Source organism: Danio rerio, chromosome 17 (assembly GCF_052040795.2).
Source record: "Danio rerio strain M-AB ecotype USA chromosome 17, GRCz13ab, whole genome shotgun sequence".
NCBI lineage: Eukaryota > Metazoa > Chordata > Actinopteri > Cypriniformes > Danionidae > Danio > Danio rerio.
This window is the reverse complement of record NC_141037.1, coordinates 54,474,036-54,496,301: the sequence shown is the minus strand read 5'-3', so window position 1 is coordinate 54,496,301 and position 22,266 is coordinate 54,474,036. Positions and strand designations below refer to the sequence as shown.

Genomic DNA, 22,266 nt, shown 5'->3' with positions numbered 1-22,266 from the left:
CAACATGAGAACAATCTTAATACCATTAATTATATTAGTGCATTGGTGGCAAGGTATCCAGATGTCTTCATAGTTTCATTACATTTACAGAATATTACTATTCTCATGTACTGTATTTTTGCACAGGTACCACAGGTGGAAGGGATGTTTTACAAACTCCTGCTTTTCTTTATGAACTAAAGGGTAAATCTGCTCAAATTGACTGCACACACACTAAAGGTTCAGCCTACAGACAGATGTACTGGTACAGACAGCGGCAAGGACAAACGATGACACTCGTAGTGTTCACAACTTCTTACACCAATCCAGATTATGGAGATTCTGAGCCAAACAAATTTTTAGCTAACAAAAAATTTGTTGAGAATGGATCGCTGACTGTGAAGAATCTGGAGCCAGAGGATACCGCCATATATTTCTGTTCAGTGAGTGAAGACACAGTGATTCAAACTCTGAAGAGATTTGAACAAAAACATCAGCAGAAATAGATAAATCAACCAGCAGGGGGCGGTGTGGGTAAACAAATATTCAGGCCGTTTGCCATGTATTAGTCTTCTGCTCATGCTTTAAATTCACAGCAGAAGCATTTGAAAGAAAGCCATGATGACAACATTTCTTACTGCATCTGTATCTCTGCTGATGTTTACAGGTAATGACAATAATGTACACTTACACAATGTGCAGATATTTTAGTATATTAATACACCTTTTTTTTCCTTTACAGTTGCTTGTCTTGGTGAAACTGTTGACCAGACGCCTGACTACTTCATCAAGAAACGAAGTGAATCCGCTGTGATCACTTGTACTCATAACATACAAAATTACAACAGAATATTATGGTACAAACAAAGTGCAGACACGTTCGGCTTTAAATTGATGGGATACCTTAGTTTTAACGATGAGAATAAAGAGCTGGGATTTGACAACATCAAACTGAAGGGAGATGCAAAATCAAATGGCACTTTGACCATTGAGAACCTCACAGTGACTGACAGCGCAGTCTATTTCTGTGCAGCATATTACACAGTGATCACTAGTGTCTCCGTCTAATACAAAAACCCTTTTAAATAACTTGATTCTCTCCACACCTGTGGAACTTGATTCAGTGCCAGAATTACAAGAAACAAAATTATGACTTTTTTCTTGCAAGTTTACATCTCACCCTTTCGAAATGTTCCATCATAATTTAAATTCTGAGTTTAAATAATTGTCTCAAACTTCTGAGTAAAGCTCTTAGGCCCAATCCCAATTCTACCCCTTAGCCGTTCCCCTTACCCCTCGATTTGCGCGTTCATGTCAAGGGGTAGGGGTGTCCCAATTCTCTTTAGCTTGAAGGCATTGGGCTAAGGGGTGAATAGCCCTTCGAACGAAGATTTTTCAGGACCACACTTGAAACCAAGAAATCAAACAAGCACATATTTTAATACATTCATAACCGCGTTCGTGTTTTACCGTCTTGCTTAAAAAAAAAAAAAATCTATATCTATAATCCATAATGATAACTCAAGTACAGCAGTTCCACAACATTCTGGCTGTAACGATGGATCTGAGGCTGTGTTAGAATCCATATGCAGAAGTTTATTAATGGGATTAGACAGGGATATCAAAGGGTAATCAAGTGGAGAGTCTGCAACATGTAAAGCCTAGTTCACACTAGAGGATTTTAAGCCTGATTTGAGCCCGATTTGTAAGTTAATGAGCTCGCCGGGTGCTCGGCGCTTGCTGCTCTTTATGTGTGTACTACTGAACAACGCATCAACGAGGCTTGCTGACGCGTCGCCGACACCTCGCAGACGGAAATCCAACATTTAGCATGCTAAATATTCCAGAGCAGTCGGCTGACTCAACCCCACGTGTGGTCAGATTTAGTGACGAGCTGCAGCCAATGACAGATCATATCAGCATGAGCTGAATGCATGTGTGCTCAGGAGCTCAACAGAAACATTTGTGATTGGTCAGAATGGGCATCGATGCACTCGCTTCATTCTGCGTTAACACAGACATGAGAGTAGGCTATATTAACAGTGGAGCTAGAATTCTGTAACTATTAGAATTATCATACTGGTCATTCTGACCGTTCTCATGTAAAACGCCATACGTCACATCATATTTACATTCAAAGCTATTATTGAGATATTAAAATTAAGTTTTGAATGTCTGGCATCATATTTAATGACACCATTACCCTAAAAATATAATCTTTTTTGGTAATACAGCCTATAAATATGTAGTTAAGATACTAGAACGCGCAAAGGTCTTGGCTTTCATTTTCACTTTCAAACAGGAGCTATTTCGCAGCACATAATATGCTGTTTTGAAAGATATCTGAAGTAAATTGATGTTTTTGCCCTCAGAAAGTTTTGTTTATGTTAGCAGGAATTTGCTAGGCAAAAAAATGCACACATATTTAAAGTCTAAGCGAAAAGTATCAGACATGCATGCAGTCATTTTGACTAATATGGTAATTTAAGGCAGAAATGCTCAGTTCTTTACTGTTTTGTAATAAAAAAATGACAATATAAGAAAGAAATACACTGATAGGTAGAAACCGGCAGGGTGTTATTTGTTAGTTTTATTTAAAGAGTTATACAATTACAAAAATAATAAACTCTCTGTATCTATCCACTCGAACCTTGCAGATGAGTGATTAATCCGCTGATAGATCAGCTGATTTGACGATGTTTTTAAATGCTTTCTCCAAAGCTTGAAACGCTGTCAGTGATGTAATCAACACACAAGCAGCCAATAGTGTTCAGCTTTTTCTGACGACTCCTCCCTCAAAATTTCATTGGCTGTGGTTTGGTAGCTTGAATGAGCTGATGGGGAATGAGTTGTTGTCAGATCATGCAGTGTGTGACCCCCCTCTTGTGGATCATTCACAGAGTGTTGCGTAGTGTGAACACCACAGAGATTAAAAGACACAAAGTCAAGTCATGTAGTGTGAACAGCACAGCGATCTGCTGATGTTTAAAATCCTGTAGTGTGAACTAGGCTTAAGCAGTCCAAACCAAACAACAAACACAGGAGCAATTCCAGGAGACATAATAGTGAATCAGGCAGAGGATCAGTGCAACAATAATCAGTCCAAAACAGATTAGGATACACAGGGGCAAATCCAAAAGACATGGTGAGAAGGCAGGCAAAAGTTCAAGGCAACAATAAGCAGCCCAAACAGAGCAAGAGGGCAAAGACAGATAACGTACTTGATCAAGGCAGGCAGGGTCATACACAGGCAGGCAGTCATGAAAGTCTTTTGTAACAAAGCTTGGTAGGGCAGGTGAACTGGCAATACTTCGCAGGGAAGCATGGCCTGTGCTCTCGCTGAAATGCAGCACAAATAGGAAGTGACTGCAGAGGGAGCGAGCTGAGTCAGTTGTCGGGCGAGGGCTCCCTCTACTGGCGTGGTGTTACACTGACACACGATGACACTCGAATACCCTGTCAGAAAAGTCTAGTGGCTGGAAATGAGCTTTTTACAGTATCTGCTATAATGTTAACGTTGTATTTTGTGTGTTTACATAGATGAATTTGGCCACTGTGTAAATGTACAGTATAGTTATTGCTACATTAGATCATTATGATAACATAATATATGCCTTCAGTGATTTCCTGAAGATAAATACCCAATAAAATTGCCCAACTGGAATAACTACAGCAGTCTGATCTCATATGAAGCAGGAGATCGCGATGACATATGATGATGTGTGCAAGTACTGTAGTGCTGTCCCTTTTCTTAGGAGTACATTTTAAAGCCCTTCCCCTTCACACTTGGTTTTAAGGGCCAAGGGGAAGGGGTAAGGGTACAAAAGTAGAATTGGGATTGGGCCTTAGCATGAACCCATCTACTGATCTACTTGTCAGTGCCTCCAGAAATGACATCACTTCCTACAAGCATAATCCTGCATTTAATTCAAAGTACTATCAACCAGCACATGAAGCAAACATGACCAGGATTCTTCTCAGTGTTTATATCTGTCTCGCAAGCCTCACAGGTAGTACAATCTAATGTTTTTGTCATTTTCATTAATTATAGAGTTTAACACAGATTACACATCACTGTGTATGTTCTCTCATTACAGTTGCCTGTCTTGGTAAAACTGTTCTACAATCCCCTGGTGACCTCATAAAGAACCAAGCTGAATCTGCTGTGATCGTATGCACTCATAACATACAAAATTACGATCGTGTTCTTTGGTACAAACAGACACAGAACACAAAGGACTTTGAGTACATTGGGTATCGTTTATATTCAAGTGACCAACTAGAGTCTGAATTTGTAAAAAAGGTTGAGCTGAATGGAGATGGAAGTAAAAATGTAACCATAACTGTCAAGAACCTCACAGCGACTGACAGCGCAGTGTATTTCTGTGCAGCATATCACACAGTGATCACGATCACCTCTGCCTAATACAAAAACCTGTCGTATGAAAGCTTCAGCTTATCAGTGACTGCAATAACCCAGCCACAGCCATATCACCCTGCAGCCCAATGTGGGAATGTGGGAAAGGAGAATTGTGGCAAAAAAAGAGAAAATAGTGATGGATTTATGGGGAATTTTTAAGAGGAAAATGGAGAGATATGTTGAAAAACTGTATATATATCATAAAAATGAGAACATTGAGTGAGCTGCACAAAATTCTGACGGACAAAGCATGTCAAGTTTTTAAAGAAATGAACTGGAAACTACCACGTTTTTTAATGTTTTTGAATATGAAATGATCTTTTAATGTCTGTTTTATTATGATTTACTGTAAAAGATTGTAATTGAAATTGGTTCAATAAAAAAAAAAAAAAAAATGCAGCCCAATGCCAGTTACTCACTGAAGCTAAGCATGGCTGAGCCTGGTCTATACTTGGATGGGAGACCACATGGGAAAAAAACTAGGTTGCTGTTGGAAGTGGTGTTAAAGAGGCCAGCAGGGGGCGCTCAACCTGCGGTCTGAGTGAGCCCTGATATCCTAGTAAAGTAAAGGGGACACTATACTGTAAGTGGCCATCTTTCAGATGAGACGTTAAACCGAGATCCTGACTCTCTGTGGTCATTAAAAATCCCATGGCATTTCTTGTAAAGAGTAGGGGGGTAACCCCAGTGTCCTTTATTGGCCCTTACAATCATGGCCTCCCAATCATCCCCTTCCACCAAACTGGCTGTATCACTAGCTGCGTCCCAAATGGCACACTATGCACTATGTACTTATGCACTTACACACTCAACAGGATAGTATATGTATGTAGTGTCGTCCCAAATGGCACACTAATGTTTTTTTACTAAGCGGAAATTTAAACCGTTTCCCTGATGACGTTTGACGGTCGCCAAATCAGTGAAATAAACGACCGAATTATCAAATAATACCTGCCGCGAGTATTGCCGCATTCACCATAGGGAGGCGCTATAAATCACTCTCGTAGGAGAATTTTGCTTACACAATCCAAAATAAATAACTTATTCAACATGTGCGTCCGATAGCTCCGCCCCTTATGCTACGTAAGCAAACCTGCGGTCGTTGAGTGCTTGAAGTGACCATCATTACACACTTCATTTTAGCGGCTGAATGAGTGCATCATCCGGGTAATTAAAGTGCACTTATGATTTTTAGAGTTTTCAGTGTGAACACACTACTTATACTATTTATACTACAAAATGGCGTAGAATAGTGCATAAGTATGCGATTTGGGATGCAGCTCCAGTCTCTCCACTCCACAAATAGCTGGTGTGTGGTGAGCGCACTGGCGCCATTGTGCTGTGGCTCCCGTCGGATCATCCAAGTGGATGCTGCACACTGGTGGTGGTGTGGAGAGACTCCCCTTATGATTCTGAAGCGCTTTGGGCGTATGGCCATACACAATAAATGCACTATATAAATATATAAATACATGTTTTTGCTTGTGGGGGAAACCGAAGCACCCAGAAAAAAACCCACGTGAACGCTGTGAGAATATGCAAACTCCGCACAGAAACGCCAACTGACCCAGCCTTGCTGTAAGGCGACAGCACTACCTACTGCACTACTGCGTTGCCCTTTAATATAACTAATAACCTCTATTTTTTCTTCTGTAGATCATGGATAAAATATAGTAATTATAATAGTTAAATAGGAATAAAATTTTTGACAATCTCCAATTGTCAGTCCTTTTTTGTCAGTGCCCCAAGAGATGACAGCATTTCCTGTTAGAAGTTCCTTCTTGCTGTTCATTCTTACCATTGTCATAATGTGAAGATGACTAGCGTGCTTTTAGGTGTTTGTGTTTCTCTAGTATGCCTTGCAGGTAATATTATATATTGTAAGAATGTTTATTATGTGAATTTATTTTATATTAACAACACAGACTGACACTGTACTTTTTTATATTTAATCTTCTTTAATTACAGCTGCCTGTTTTGCTAAAACAGTCCTCCAGTCCCCTGATGACCTCATAAAGAACCAAAATGAATCTGCTGTGATCTTATGCGCTCACAGTATATCCAGTTATGATCGTATTTTATGGTACAAAAAAAACATTATGGACTTTGAGTTTATGGGATACCTTAATCTCAACTTTGATAACCCAGAGTCTGACTTTAAAACCAAGATCACACTGGATGGAGATGGGAGAAACAACGGCTCTCTTACTGTCAAGAACCTTACGTTAACTGACAGTGCCGTGTATTTCTGTGCTGCATATAACACAGTGACCACATTTACCTCTGACTGTTACAAAAACCCTCCTCGGTTTAAAGCTTATGAGTAAAATGCAGGGCTTATCTTTAAATTCACTTCCACTCTTCACTTTAACATGTCATTTTTAATCTTGGGAAAATACTGTTGTCTGTCCTAGATAACAATGTCAAAACTTTGGGTCCTACTTTATATTAAGTGTCCTTAACTACTATGTACTTACATAAAAAAAATAAATACAATGTACTTACTGTGTTTATAATGTATTTGAGAACACTTGTGGTGCTTTTGAGTAGGGATAGAGGTTGGGTTATGGACAGGTTTGGTGGTATGGGTAGGTTTAAGGGTAGGTTAAGGTTTTAGGGATGGTCAACAGTGTATTTACAAATGTAATTACAAAAGTTAATTACAGATGTAATTACATACATGTATTTAATCAAGCATAAGTACACAGTAAATATATGTATTTACACAATAAGTACATTGCAACAAACTATTAGTTCCTATGTAAGTACATATTAGTTAAGGCCACTTAATATAAATGGGACCAAACTTTGCATCATAAAGCAGATTTTACTCTTCTAGGACATACGTTCATTTCAGGAGAAACTTTTTATTTGTATGAGAAATTAAGAAAATAACTGTTGTTGCTTCTAAAAAGGTATCACTGTTTTCTTCATATTTCCACTGTGCTCATACTCAGGGTAATTTGTAATCTGTAATCTATTACCAAAGTAACCTTCCCAACACTATTTAAAATTAAATAAGTAGTGTACCTTTTCGACTGCTTTAGTAGAGGAACTGATTACATCTGATTACTTTTTGATTATTGTAAATTTCTAATGGATTTCATTTCATTTTCTTGTCGGCTTAGTCCCTTTATTAAACTGGGGTCGTCACAGCGGAATGAACCGCCAACTTATCCAGCTAGTTTTTACGCAGCGGATGTCCTTCCAGCCGCAAACCATCTCTGGGAAACATCCACACATCCACACACACACACTCATACACTACGGACAATTTAGCCTATCCAATTCACCTGTACCACATGTCTTTGGACTGTGGGGGAAACCGGAGTACCCGGAGGAAACCCACGCGAATGCAGGGAGAACATGCAAACTCCACACAGAAACGCCAACTGAGCCAAGGATCGAATTCTTGCTGTGAGGCGAACGTTCTACCCACTGCGTCGCCTCTAATGGATATTTTTAAGTAAATAATTTTCAAGCATTTATTCCAATCAAGTGTGACCTTACAGTTGCTCTGTTTACTGTTGAAATTTCGAAATCTTTCGTCAGTTGAATTAAGATTTTATTAATTTGATTTTAAAGTAGAACTAACACAAATCCAGAGGAGTCTGTTGGTGCCCTGAATTTTACCAATTGATAACTTTGTGAGTCATAATATATCATTGGAAATGAAAGGGTCTGTTTTTTTTTGTACAGTTACAATAACGACAGAAAGATTTGCTTTTATAAAATAAAGAAAGGCTAGGTTACATACCTGCAGATGCTTGCTCGGGTTCGACACTGAAGCATTTGGTGTTGAAAGTATTATAACAGCTGGCAAACAAATTTTGCACTGAACTATTTTATGTGTGCCCTTCTCAGATTTCAGGTTGAAATTGTTTTTTATTATTTTTTTATTATTTCCCAAATTATGTTTAACAGAGCAAGGAAATTTTCACAGAATGTCTGATCATCTTTTTTCTTCTGGAGAAAGTCTTATTAGTGTTATTTAGGCTAGAATAAAAGCAGTTTTTCATTTATAAAATACCTATTTAAGGTCAAAATTATTAGCCCCTGTAGGCAAATTCTTTTTCTTGATAATCTACAGAACAAACCATATTATACAATAACTTGCATACTTAACCTTTAACCTGCTTCGTTAGCCTAATTAACCTAGTTTAGCCTTTAAATGTCACTTTAAGCTGTATGGAAGTGTCTTGAAAAATATCTAGTCAAATATTATTTACTGTCATCATGGCAAAGATTAAATAAATCAGTTATTAGAGATGAGTTAATTTTAATAACTAATAACAGGATTAATTAATAACAGGGGGGCTAATAATTCTGACTTACACTGTTTATATATATATATATATATATATATATATATATATATATATATATATATATATATATATATATATAATGAATTAAGTAATATTTTTTTAATAATGAAATAACTTAATTAAATGTACTGCCAGGAATGTAAAACTTACTGCACATTCTTAAATGTTTTCCAAACTATGCCAGAATTCAGAAATATTAGGAATACCCTGAATTATGTCTATATTTATGACAAGTATCACAATCATTATGTAAACCGGCCATAAACCTCGTAGCATCTCTAAACCTACAGTACCTAACTTAACCCAGGTAAATTCTGTATGTAACTGTATTTTCTTAGGTTAGTACATTTTAAATAAACATACAGTAAAATAAAGCACAACCATTATTTAAAATATACAGAGCTCTTAACACACAATATCGGAAACACACAAACAATTGAAACACTGTATCAGTTTTTTTTAATAACGAGATTATTAAAGTGTATGGCAGGAAATTGCTGTACTCACAAACCCTGTTGGTAGGAGGTGCTAAAGCATCATAATAGAATGTCTAACAAATACTAAAGCAGTGTCATGCTGAAATGTTCATGTGGAGAAGGAATTACCTCAAAGTATACACTTTCTCCACACGCTGTAGAATGTTTCTCTAGTCGAATTCAACATGATCAGAGTTCTTGCTTTTCTATGTTGGCTTACAGGTAAAATTACAAAGGATTTCAAATTACAAACAGTTATTGATAGTCATTTAATAGCAATGCAACATCATGCTCTGACAATATGTACCTCATTTTGTTTCTTTTCATAGGTTCTGTTGCCAATGGGAGTGTTAAACAAAGCCCCTCAAATCTAATTAAAACCAAAGGAGATTCTGTAAATCTTGAATGTGGACACAGCACAACCTACACAATGATCTTCTGGTACAAGCAATCACTTGGTCATGGATTTACATTACTGGGATACACCTGGAACAAAAATTCTTTCCCAGAGGATAATTTAAGCAAAAGGATCAGTTTGGATGGAGATGGAACAGTGAAGGCTTTTTTAAGAATCAAAGATCTTGAAGCCAGTGACAGCACATTGTATTACTGTGCTGCTAGTTTACACAGTGTAATCTCCCGGCATGCTACAATACAAAAAAGCTGCTGCAGAATTAACCACAGTGGGGTTTTTTGCACCTACCAAAGGGCTTGCTAGAATTTCCTGCTAATATTTCCATCCTGAGATGCACAGTGTGGTGGTAGCAGTCATGTGCTCTGAATTTTTTTGCATTTCCGTAACAGTTGATTAAATTTAGGCCTCTTAATTTGATATTGTATTGTTTCTATGCCCAGAGGACGCATTGTTCATGTGTAAAGCAAAGAATCACAATGATTTTTTATTTTCAGTTTCATGTTAAGGACATTGAAAATAACTTCAATATCCGATGAAATGTTAATCTCTTAAAGGGCCATGACTCCCCCCACTTTCGGTTAAAGTCTACTTCAGAATTGTTTCAAAAGATGCATGATTAATGGGCGTGGAGCTCCGCGAGCAACGGGAAGGAGTGGGCGGGGCCAGCAGGGGAGAACGTGAGCGAACGAAGCTAGCTCACAAAAGGAGACAAACCGTGAGGAGACGTATGAGTTTATATTTTATATTTTACGTTAGTTTATATTTTTTATTTAAGTTAAAATAAAGTGAACAGTGATTTAATGCCCTGCTACATTTGTTATTGGTTATTTCATATACACATAACCACAATTTATATCATTATAAAGATAAGTGTGTTCATGTAAACCCTATAAATAAGGACTTCTCCCTCAATCCCCGTATCCAGCAGACTCAGTGTTGCAGGTCTCCTGACCTGTCTATTTTAACCATTAGCCCTGCTGGTAATCTGGAGGATTTAGGCGAACACAGCAGCACAGTGATGTGTCTGAATGTGAACGAACTCCTGATAAAAGACAGCGTCCGCCATACTCTAATTCTCGTGCTGCTCTCCTGACAAAAATGCTAGCAGCACACACACAGCTTTGCTGTATGATCGGCTCTCTAATGTTGCAACTTTGAGCCGGTTGTAACATCGGCCCTGACAAGCTCGCGGGGGAAAACATGCAACAAACCCCGTGGATCATGGAAACAAACGCATATGAGCCTTCATGAACGGCTAAATACTGTGTGCCGTGGGGGTCCGTGTCTCAAAGCTTGGGCTTGACTCTGGTAGGTCTGGCAGGTCTCATGAATAATTAAGCAGCCGGCTCTTCTCATAGGATAAGAAAACTCCGCTATGAATAATAATGAGAAACCGACGCGTCATCATTGCACTTGCAGTACTGCGCTACGTCGCCGATTTTGATCCAGCTCCAAAAATCATTTTAAACCCGGAAGCTGAAATTAGCTGACAAAAGCTCAAAATTAAATCTAAAACAATTAAAGCTGACAGGTGCTAACAATGTCTTAACTGATGCTCAACACACACACACACACACATCTGTGAATATAAAAAAAAAGTTCTCCAGTGTGTCCTGAACCTTTAAACATTTTAAGGATGCAGACTTGCTCCTGGCCTTTATCTAACCAAATCCACCAGCTCCAGCACAATCGTCTCAAGCAGTGGTTCACAACCTTTTTTAAATCATGGAACACTTAAACACACTCATGTTTCTGCAGCCCAAAGTTTAAATGAACGCACTATCTTAGGTGGATTGGTCACTTACTCAGACACAAGAGTTCACTGTCTTTGTTGAACGAACAAGCCCATAGGTCTCTCTCTCTCTCAGATATGATCATGTTTTCTAGATCTTGTAAGAACCGCACTTTGCACTAACTTGAGCTTTTTAATAAAGAATGCTGAACAACAAGTGAGCAGAGCATTACACTAATCCAGTCTAGAGGTCATTAAAGCATGAACTAGCTTTTGTGCATCTGAGATAGATAACATTTATGGTCCCACTTTATATTAAGTGGCCTTAACTACTATGTACTTACACAAGAATTAATAGTTTGTTACAATGTACTTATTGTGTAAATACATGTATTTACTGTGTACTTATGCTTGATTAAATACATGTATGTAATTACATCTGTAATTCATTTTTTTGTAATTACATTTGTAAATACACTGTTGACCATCCCTTACACCTTAACCCACCCTTAAACCTACCCATACCACTAAATCTGTCCATAACCCAACCTCTATCCCTACTCAAAAGCACCACAAGTGTTCTCAAATACATTATAAACACAGTAAGTACATTGCATTTTTTTTTGGCGTAAGTACATATTCGTTAAGGCCACTTAATATAAAGTGGGACCACATTTATAATATTTCTAAGATAAAATAAGGCCTGTTTAAGACATGTGAGATATGATTTTCAAAAGTTAAGTTGCTGTCCAATATAACACACAGATCTTTGACAGTAGAGCTAATACTAACATCGTACTTCTTTAATTGCGGGAGTTGTAAGATCTGCTGTAAGGGTTGTAAGAGTTATAAGCAGTTATATATCTGCTGTGCACAGGATTTTGCCCCAATGAGTAATACTTCTGTCTTGTCTTAATTTAATAAAAGAAAACAATTGGTCATCCAGTATGTGGAATTCATCCACATATGTGAAACCTGCATTATATTGCAGCTCAAACACGATTTCCGGGTTGACAATATGTTTCGGTTCCCAAAGGAATTATGGATATGATCAACTGCTCTCAATGCAATTGACACCATCTTCTCAACAATAAGTTTGGGTTCAGGGGAACCCAACTGTCCTCTGGTGGCATTCACAGCTGGATACATGATGGATGGGTGGGAGAAGTGGCATGTTGTGTGCCTGATCCATGAAGGATATTGAAGGTATCTATTTATTTGGAACTTTGATAACAGGGTTTCTGCTGATGGGCTCAGGCAGGGTCCTGGGGTATCGACGTGCGGCTCAAACCAACCAAACTGGGTTGAAACAGTGAGCAGGGTTGTTTGTACTCAGACAGTGGCATTAGACCACAAATTGGAAAACATCAGGGCATTATCAGAATTAGCGGCATTGCAACGTGATTTAATCAGACCTGGAGACCAGTGATGGACATTAGATATCTGCAGAATTGGCAGGTATTGATCCAAATTGAAAACCTTTTCTTTTCTCCTTGTGACTCTCCTGCCAGAGACCCTCGGCTGGAGACAAACTACTACCCCCGGACAGCAAGAAAAGGAGACTCTCTATAATTACTGCTCCCTGTTCCAAGGACAGCTGTGAGACTCTACAGGCTGACACACACATACACAGCTACAGATCACTGCCTAACCCCCGCATTCCTCGCCTTCGTCGGCGTTCACCCACAGGTGTGGGTAGGCGGGTCTGTGACCAACGCCCCCTGGCTGCAGGACCAGATGGCTACCACCTTTATCGGACTATATCCACATCCCCTGTTCCCATGCCCTGTTGCGATGTTATGTCTAGGTGTTTATGTGCTGGGGCATTTCCCCCCCTGATCTCACACTGCCTTACTTCAACAGTAGTCTAAGATGGGCTTTTCCTTCCTTTTCCCTAATTTATCTTATTTCCACTTTCTAAAAGCTACCTCTGGTCTGACTTGTCTTCTCCTGAAATGTGTGTTGTTTGTGAATGGTCGGTGGGGAGGAGGGTCTCGAACCAGAGTGCATTCAAATGTTTAAGTCAGGGGTGTCCAAACTCGGTCTTGGAAGGCCAGTGTCCTGCTGTGTTTTCTTGTATATCTAGTACAGGGGTGGCCAATCCTGTTTCTGGAGAGCCACCCTCCTGCAGATTTCAGTTGCTACCCATATCAAACACACCTGAACCAATTAATTAGGACCTGAACACCATGTGGTAATTGCAGGCAGGTGTGTTTAATATGGGTTGGAACTGAAATCTGCAGGAAGGTGGCTCTCCAGGAACATGGGTTTGGCCACCAGTAGAAGCTTGATTAGTTGGTTCAGGTGTGTTTGATTGGGGTTGGAACTAAACTCTCCAGGACACTGGCTCTCCAGGACCGAGTTTGGACACCCCTGGTTTAAGTAGAACTGTAGTCAAATATATAAGTATATATTATTGTAAGCTGAAGCACATATTTACAACAAGCATGTGTTAGTTCTACTTGTTTTTCTTCTTCAGACGATTATAGCTGCTACTCTTGATGACATCACTTCCTCCACATCTCCTGCCTTTAACTCATAGCGGAGTCAACGAGCAAAGAGAGAAAACATGAGCACTGCTCCTTGCATCTATGTTTCTGTCTCCATCCTTTGGTTTACAGGTAATTACTTGTCATCTGAAACTGCTCTTTTAACAAATTGTATTACACCTTGAATTACTAATGATGTAGTGTTTAACACGTATATAATTTCTTTCTGCAGTGTCTGTTCTTGGTAAAAGTGTTGTCCAGACTCCACCTGATCTCCTGAATAAACCAGATGAATTTGCAGAGATCCAGTGTTCGCATAACATTCAAAGTTATTATGTCGTACTGTGGTACAAACAAAACCTGAGCATCACCAACCTTCAACTCATGGGGTATCTCAATGTTGACCAAGACACTATAGAGAATGATTTTAATGGCAAGATCAAGATGAAAGGAGATGGAAGAAATAATGTGACTCTGACTATCAGGGACCTCACAGTGACTGACAGTGCGGTGTATTTCTGTGCAGCATATTACACAGTGATCCCAATCAACTCCGCCTAGTACAAAAACCTTCTGTGGTGAATGCATCCCACGTTTGCAAATTCAGCATCACTTTTACACCTGGATCTGTAGTTCAATAAATATAATGCATGCTTATTTTATGTCATGTAATCATAAGACAAATAATTGAAGGTGTTTAACCATGTAGATGTTTTACAAAATAACATTTTGAGCAAGACTAGAATGCTGAATATACTTTGCAAAATACTGTACAATAAACATTTCAAACAGTAGTACACTAAAATAATGTGGCATGATATTTATTATTTGTTTTATGACCATGTTATATACATGTTTAAGTGCACTCTCAAGCCTTGTCATGAGTAGGAAGATCATCCAAAATAGATACCAGAGTAATTAGCTGTTCACCTAGTGGTGATATCCATGTTTTATTCAAAGGTGTTAATTTATAATCTCATATTTGTAAGCAAGTAAGTAAAAAAAAAAAAACCTTTTGTTTACAAATTATTGTGAGTACATGATACAAAGTATCAAGATGTAATAATTATTGTAATCACTTGGAGGAGCTCTTGATTAATTCACATACAATGATCTTGCAATGAGGGCTTTGGAATGTTTTTTGCATTGTTCAATAAAGACTGAGTATTAAAATACTAAAAAAAGATTATTTTACTGGAATAGCACAGCAATCAAAGCATTATTGCAAGGTTTTTTTTTCTTCACTCTCCTATCAGGTGAAGTTTTTTTCCCTCTCCGCTGTCGCCACTGGCTCGCATGGTTCAGGATTGGTAGAGCTACGCATAGCTGAATTTGCTCTTCAGTGTTTGAACTCTCAGTAATGATTTTAAATCACACTGAACTGAGCTAAACTGAACAGAACTGAACTTAAACACTAAAAACTGAACTACACTGTTCCAGTTACTATGACCATTTATGTGAAGCTGCTTTGACACAATCTACATTGTAAAAGCGCTATACAAAATAAAGCTAAAAAAAGCTGAATTATTATTTAGTGCATTTCTCTTGATTAATATAAACTGGACTTACATTACTTTTGTCACATAAATGCATATATACAGATAGGTCCATAAATATTTGGACATCGACACAATTCTAACATTTTTGGCTTTATAAACCAACACAACGGATTTGAAATGAAAGAAACCGCAGACTGTCAGCTTTAATTTGAGGGTATTTACATCCAAATCAGGTGAACGCTGTAGGAATTGCAACAGTTTGCAAATTTGTCTTCCACTTGTTAAGGGTCCAAAAGTAATCAGACAGAATAATAATCATAAATTAAACTTTTACTTTTAATTACTTGGTTGCAAATCCTTTTAGTCAATTACAGCCTGAAGTCTGGAACGTATAGACATCACCAGAGGCTAGGTTTCATCCCTGGTGGTGCTCTACTAACTGGCAACTGTCTTTAGTTACTACTTGTTCTTGGGGCATTTTGCCTTCAGTTTTGTCTTCAGCAAATAAAATGCAAGCTCAATCGGATTCAGGTCAGGTGATTGACTAGGCCATTGCATAACATTCCACTTCCTTACTTTCAAAAATTCTTTGGTTGCTTTTGCAGTGTGCTTTGGGTCATTCTCCATCTGCTCTGTGAAGCGCCATCCAATGAGTTCTAAAGCATTTGGCTGTATGTGAGCAGAAAATATTGCCTGAAACACATCAGAATGCATCCTGCTGCTTTTGTCAGCAGTCACAACATCAATAAATACAAGAGAACCAGATTCACTGGCAGCCATACATGCCCAAGCCATGTCATTACTGCCACCATGCTTCACTGCTTATGATCATGAGCAGTTCCTTCCCTTCTCCATACACTTCTTATCCCATCACTCTGGTACAAGTTGATCTCAAATCTTGATCTTATCTGTCCATAGGATGTTGTTTAAGCACTGTGGAGTGCTTAAGAACTCTAATCCGGCCTTCCTGTTTTTTTAGGCTCACCAATAGTTTACATCTTGTGCTGAACTCTCTTTATTCACTCCGGTGTAATCTTCTCTTGATTGTTGATTTTGACACACATACACCTACCTCCTGGATAGTGTTCTTGATCTGGCCAACTGAATTCTTTGGTTGTCCACCACAGTTGTTCTCTGTGGTCTTCTGGGTTTTTTGATGTTGCTGAGCTCACTGATCTTAAACAGTTGCTTTGGTCATGCCTAATGTTTTGCTATTTCTCTGATGGATTTGTTTAAGTTTTTTAACCAATGATGGCTTGCTTGACTGATAGTGACAGCTCTTTGGATGTCATCTTGAGAGTTGCCACAAACAGTACAATTTAAAATGAACTCTGGACATTTTATCTGCTCATTGCAATTGGGGTAATGAGATAATAACACACATCTGGCCATGGAACAGCTTAGTAGCCAATTGTCCAATTACTTTTGGACCCTTAACAAGTGGGAGGCACATATGCAAACTGTTGTCATTCCTACAGCGTTTGCCTGATTTGGATATAAATACCCTCAAATTAAAGCTGACTGTCTGCAGTTAATAGCACATATTGTTCGCTTCATTTAAAACAATTGTTTTGGTGTATTGAGCCAAATACGTTTGAATTGTCTTGCTGTCCAAATATTTATGGACCCAACTGTATTATGGACTCATATAATAATGGACTCAATTATACACTGCTTATTAAAGGACTGTTCTCTTATACTCTTGTGCTGTCAAAGATATGATTTTTATCTTGAAATGTTTAGACCATATGTAACGGAGGCCAGCTAGTAAGTGCTGTGCAGGTAAACCTCACTCCTCTGACCTCTAAAGGTGCTCTAGCGACAGACCCTAGAGGCCATGGTCTTTAGCCTCCTTGTTAGAGCAACCGACTCCCATGCGGAAGGTCGTCGGTTCGATCCCAGTTCGAAGCGGGTTGGGTGGTGTAGGACCGGCGGGGTTACATTGGTGCCGTGACCCGAATGGGAGTGAGGTTTAGGGGGGTGAGTGTAACGGAGGCCAGCTAGTAAGTGCTGTGCAGGTAAACCTCACTCCTCTGACCTCTCGACTCCCATGCGGAAGGTCGCCAGTTCGATCCCAGTTCGAAGCGGGTTGGGTGGTGTAGGACCGGCAGGGTTACATTGGTGCCGTGACCCGGATGGGAGTGAGGTTTAGGGGGGTGAGTGTAATGGAGGCCAGCTAGTAAGTGCTGTGCAGGTAAACCTCACTCCTCTGACCTCTAAAGGTGCTCTAGCGACAGACGCTAGAGGCCATGGTCTTTAGCCTCCTTGTTAGAGCAACCGACTCCCATGCGGAAGGTTGCCGGTTCGATCCCAGTTCGAAGCGGGTTGGGTGGTGTAGGACCGGCGGGGTTACATTGGTGCCGTGACCCGGATGGGAGTGAGGTTTAGGGGGGTGAGTGTAACGGAGGCCAGCTAGTAAGTGCTGTGCAGGTAAACCTCACTCCTCTGACCTCTAAAGGTGCTCTGGCAACAGACGCTAGAGGCCATGGTCTTTAGCCTCCTTGTTAGAGCAACCGACTCCCATGTGGAAGGTCGTCGGTTCGATCCCAGTTTGAAGCGGGTTGGGTGGTGTAGGACCGGCGGGGTTACACATAAATGCAAGCAAATAAGACAATATTAAAGGTCAAACTAAAAACCCAACAATAAAGCTTAAAACAATAGTAATTTCACAAATTACTTCATTCAGGAAGTTTTGATCCCAGACGTTTCCTAAGCTTCTTCTGATGTATCTGTAGATGCAATCGTCACACCCTCAAGTCACACCTTCTGTTTAATGACAGCGAATGAAAGTTACTCTCACATATAATCCATTATACATACATGCTTTTGAGGTTAGGATTTTCTTAAAACAAGCAACTACGATGGATCCAGTTGTAATGTTTTTGTTAATATCAATTCAATGGATTTCAGGTATTTGAAGTCCTATTTGAACTGCATTAATGTTGTCTGTTGAGATTTCTATGGATATTTTTCATTGGTTCTATATTTTTCTCAGGATTTGCTGATGTAAACGACATTACGCAGTCTCCAAATACTATGATACCTTTCAAGAAAAATGCCACTTTATCCTGCAGTCACAAAAAAGGGGATACTTACGACAGAATGTACTGGTTTCGTCAGCATAATGGACAGACTATGGAGCTGATCGTGTACACTACAAGTTATGGCACAGTGGAATTTGGAAAGCTCGACAAAACAAAATACTCAGTCAATCATGAATCTGCTGTGAGGGGTTTTCTTACTGTGATCAGTCTGGAGTCTCTTGACAGTGCCCTGTATTTGTGCGCAGTGAGTGAACACGGTGTAACAGAATCATTTCACAGATGTACAAAAACACTTCTATAATCTGTCATAATATGATATAAAAGATTACATAGACAGGTGGCACTTACGCTTAACAAGTGCAGCCTGTTATCTTAATCGTAACTCTTGTGTTTACCCAAAACAATCCAGCAAGCATTTTGTATGTGTGTGTATGTTTAATAGACATCTAATAGATCTCTAAACATAGATATCTTGGCTTTAACAAGGAAATTTAATGCTCACCAGCTGCTCTTGCATTGTGTAGCGATCTGACTGGGTAGGGGTGCCAACTTATAAATTTATAAGTAAAAATAAAATACATATTTATAAAGTCAATACTCTTAATCAGAGTATTATCTTAATCATATTAAAATCAGATTATAGGTGTTTATGTAAACATACTCAATAGCCTCTTTTACACAAACAGACCTTTCCGGAAAATTACTGGCAATTTTCCGAAAAGGTCTGTATGTGTGAACAGGCCCTTTTTGAAAATACCGTTAAATTCGTTCAGGCTATTTTTCAGAAAGAGAAGTAGTAACATTATCTGTAATTTGCCGGAATGCTGCACTGTGTGAACGCAAAAAGTGAGATTGCCGGAAAGAACGCGTGCCCGTCTAGAACGTGCTGACGTGAAACATCTACTTTAGCCAATCAGAACACTTAGACACATGGTGCTGTTCATGAAAATAAAAGCCTTTGAATATTTTTCCAGACACATTTAGCTGCTTGATGTTAGTCAAATAACTATTCTATTCCAATTTCTATGTCCCTTCTTAATGCCAACTGTGTAAATAATTATTGATAAGATGCTTATAATAAGCCATTGTGGGTTTACCTTCAAGCTCTGCTTCCTTCAGTTGCTTGACGCGTCGCGTGTGCCCGTGAAGCAGCTGGCGAGCGCCAGCACACACACATATCATGTACATCTCGATATGCGAAAGTGTCTCTATATGTTTTCATCGAAGTTGTTCACAATACTGATCCATCCACAAAGTTTGTAATGTAGTCAAATATTTACAAATACAAACGCAGCCGTTTAGAGCTCATTTCTGGTTAATGATGTCAGAATTTACCGGTATTTTGGAATGGATGTGAACGGTCTTTTCCAGAAAATTTCCGTAACGTCCTCGCCTGCATGAACAGCGCTTTTTTTTAATTTACCGGTAAAGTCGTTCTGTAAATTTTACCCACATGGAAAGAACCTATATGAGGATATATGCGCATATGAAACCGATATGCAGTATATATGCACAAATGTGTTAATATATATGCTGTATATATGTGTATATATGCCACATATTGGAAAAATTGAGGTGCATATATATGCATATACAGGCCATATAGGTATACTGTATTGCTTCTTTATATCCACATATAAGCCCTATATGGCCACAGCCATATCACCCTGCAGCCCAAGACCGGTTACTCACTGAAGCTAAGCAGGGCTAAGCCTGGTTAGTACCTGGATGGGAGACCACGAGGGAACACTAGGTTGCTGTTGGAAGAGGTGTTAGTGAGGCCAGCAGGGGGCACTCAACCTGTGGTCTGTGTGAGTCCTAATGCCCCAGTAAAAGTGAAGGGGACACTACACTGTCAGTGAGCGCCGTCTTTCGGATGAGACATTAAACCGAGGTCCTGACTCTCTGTGGTCATTAAAAATCCCATGGCACTTCTCGTGAAAGAGCAGGGGTGTAACCCCGGTGTCCTGGCCAAAGTCCCTCTATCGGCCCTTACGATCATGGCCTCCCAATCATCCCCTTCCACCGAATTGGCTCTATCACTGTCTCTCCACTCCACCAATAGCTGGTGTGTGGTGAGTGCACTGGCGCCGTTGTCCTGTGGCAGCCGTCGCATCATCCATGTGGATGCTGCACACTGGTGGTTGTGTGGAGAGACCCCCTCTCCTGATTGTGAAGAGCTATGGGTGTATGGCCATACACAATAAATGGCTATATAAATACACATTACATTACATTACTCTATGTACATTCAAGGTATGTATCTTTTGGCAACTGTCATATATGATGCCTAGCTCATATTTTCTATTATCAAGGTAATAACAATAACCAAGAAAAAAATAAAACTGCAAAAACGTATGTTTGTGCGAACACTTGAAATTGGTATCACATGTTGCTGGGATGTTATGGAATTTAACTATGGCAAATAAGTGAGAGGAGATGAAAAGCGATGATATCTACACATTTTCCTGAATCATTTACAAGGTCAATTCTTTCTTCTAAGATAATGGAAAAGAGGGAAATGTATAACACAATGGCTTGTCGTTTTTTATTTTGTCAATCAAGCCTTTTTTCCAATTTCAAGTCACTTTCAGATTCATCCCACACGGAAAGAACCTATTTATACATATATGTTTTAATATAGGTTTTGAATATATGTGACATTTAAATTGGCTGTTTTCCTATATTATATGTACATATATGACACAATTTTATATGTGTCACATATATTCAAAATCTGTATTAAAACATACGTTTAAATAGGTTCTTTCCGTGTGGGTATCACTGTGTGAAAGGACTAATGTTCCACAAGAACATAAGAATGCAAGAACAGACAAGAATGCAAATTAAAAGAAACATTTTGTGGCACTGTTAGCAAATTTTGGGCACATTTTTTACGGTGAGAGTTGCCAATAACAGATTCCAATTGCAAATAGCACACTTAAAAATGAACTCTGGACCTTTTATCTGCTAATTATAATTGGGATAATGAGATAATAACACACACCTGGCCATGGAACAGCTTAGCCAATTGTCCAAATACGTTTGGAACCTTAACACTTTGAAAAAATACGAGGTTAGGTCCCTCAATGCATAGATTCTGCAATCATTCTTCCAACCATTTGTCTGTAATTTAATAATACTGTCTTAGTACTTTTGTTATTGTGAGGGACTTGACAATTGTCTACCACTATCTCAATAGCAAAATGTGTATTTAACAATCTATTTTTTAGACAGCCTGCTTCAGGAAACTGCAATGTTTCTAATGAACAGCAGGAGGTGATGTTACTGTTAACCCACAGTCTTGTGAATAGGACATTTCTGCACTACAATACATTTCCAGTGAAAACTAACTTAGTTTTTCTTGTGCCAACTTCACATCAGCATGATCAGAACTCTCATCACTGTTTCTTTTCTCATCTACCTCTCAGGTACAGCATATTTAGCCATCTAGACTGTGAAGTATACATCTGTACATTTTAAACCACTATTTTTACATATAAAACATTTATAAATTATGCAAATATTTATTTAGTGAATAAAAAAGAACTGCATTCACAGATTTACATTTTTTATTTTGCAGATGCTTCAAATAGTCAAGACATTGGTCAGACTCCAGCTGATGTAATGAATGTTACTGGACAGTCAGAAGAGCTTCACTGTTCTCATAGTTCTTCTTCATATAATGTGATGCTCTGGTACAAACAAACACGTGGTGAAAGCTTGGAGTTGCTTGGCTTTCTTGTAGGTTCTGAAGCTACAGTTGAGGATAAATTCAAAGATAAAGTAATTCTAAAAGGGAATGCATATAAAAACAGTGTCATCAAACTAGAGGAACTTTCATCTGATGATAGTGGAGTGTACTTTTGTGCTGCAAGTGCACA

The 22,266-nt window shown here is 38.9% G+C and overlaps 1 protein-coding gene and 1 long non-coding RNA gene across 10 annotated transcripts in view; one reads left to right on the top strand and one right to left on the bottom strand.

Moving 5' to 3' along the window:
* The window catches only part of LOC100538332 (Ig lambda-2 chain C region), a 190,691-nt gene that overhangs the window by 10,436 nt on the left and 157,989 nt on the right, over positions 1 to 22,266 (top strand). The window contains exons 1-2 of one of the 8 annotated variants that reach the window (XR_015513913.1): positions 519 to 646; positions 722 to 1,023. The exons of 6 other annotated variants lie outside the window; for them this stretch is intronic. The gene's annotated coding sequence lies outside the window, so the exon portion shown is untranslated. Of the gene's footprint in view, positions 1 to 518; positions 647 to 721; positions 1,024 to 22,266 lie in introns of those variants that run through there. One more of the 8 variants, XR_015513910.1, reaches the window with a different exon arrangement.
* Positions 1 to 22,266, bottom strand: part of LOC141378404 (uncharacterized) — a 154,758-nt gene that overhangs the window by 56,218 nt on the left and 76,274 nt on the right. Inside the window, exon 4 of one of the 2 annotated variants that reach the window (XR_015513954.1) lies at positions 21,980 to 22,139. The exons of the other annotated variant lie outside the window; for it this stretch is intronic. This is a non-coding gene — a long non-coding RNA (uncharacterized LOC141378404). Of the gene's footprint in view, positions 1 to 21,979; positions 22,140 to 22,266 lie in introns of those variants that run through there. 2 annotated transcript variants of the gene reach the window in all.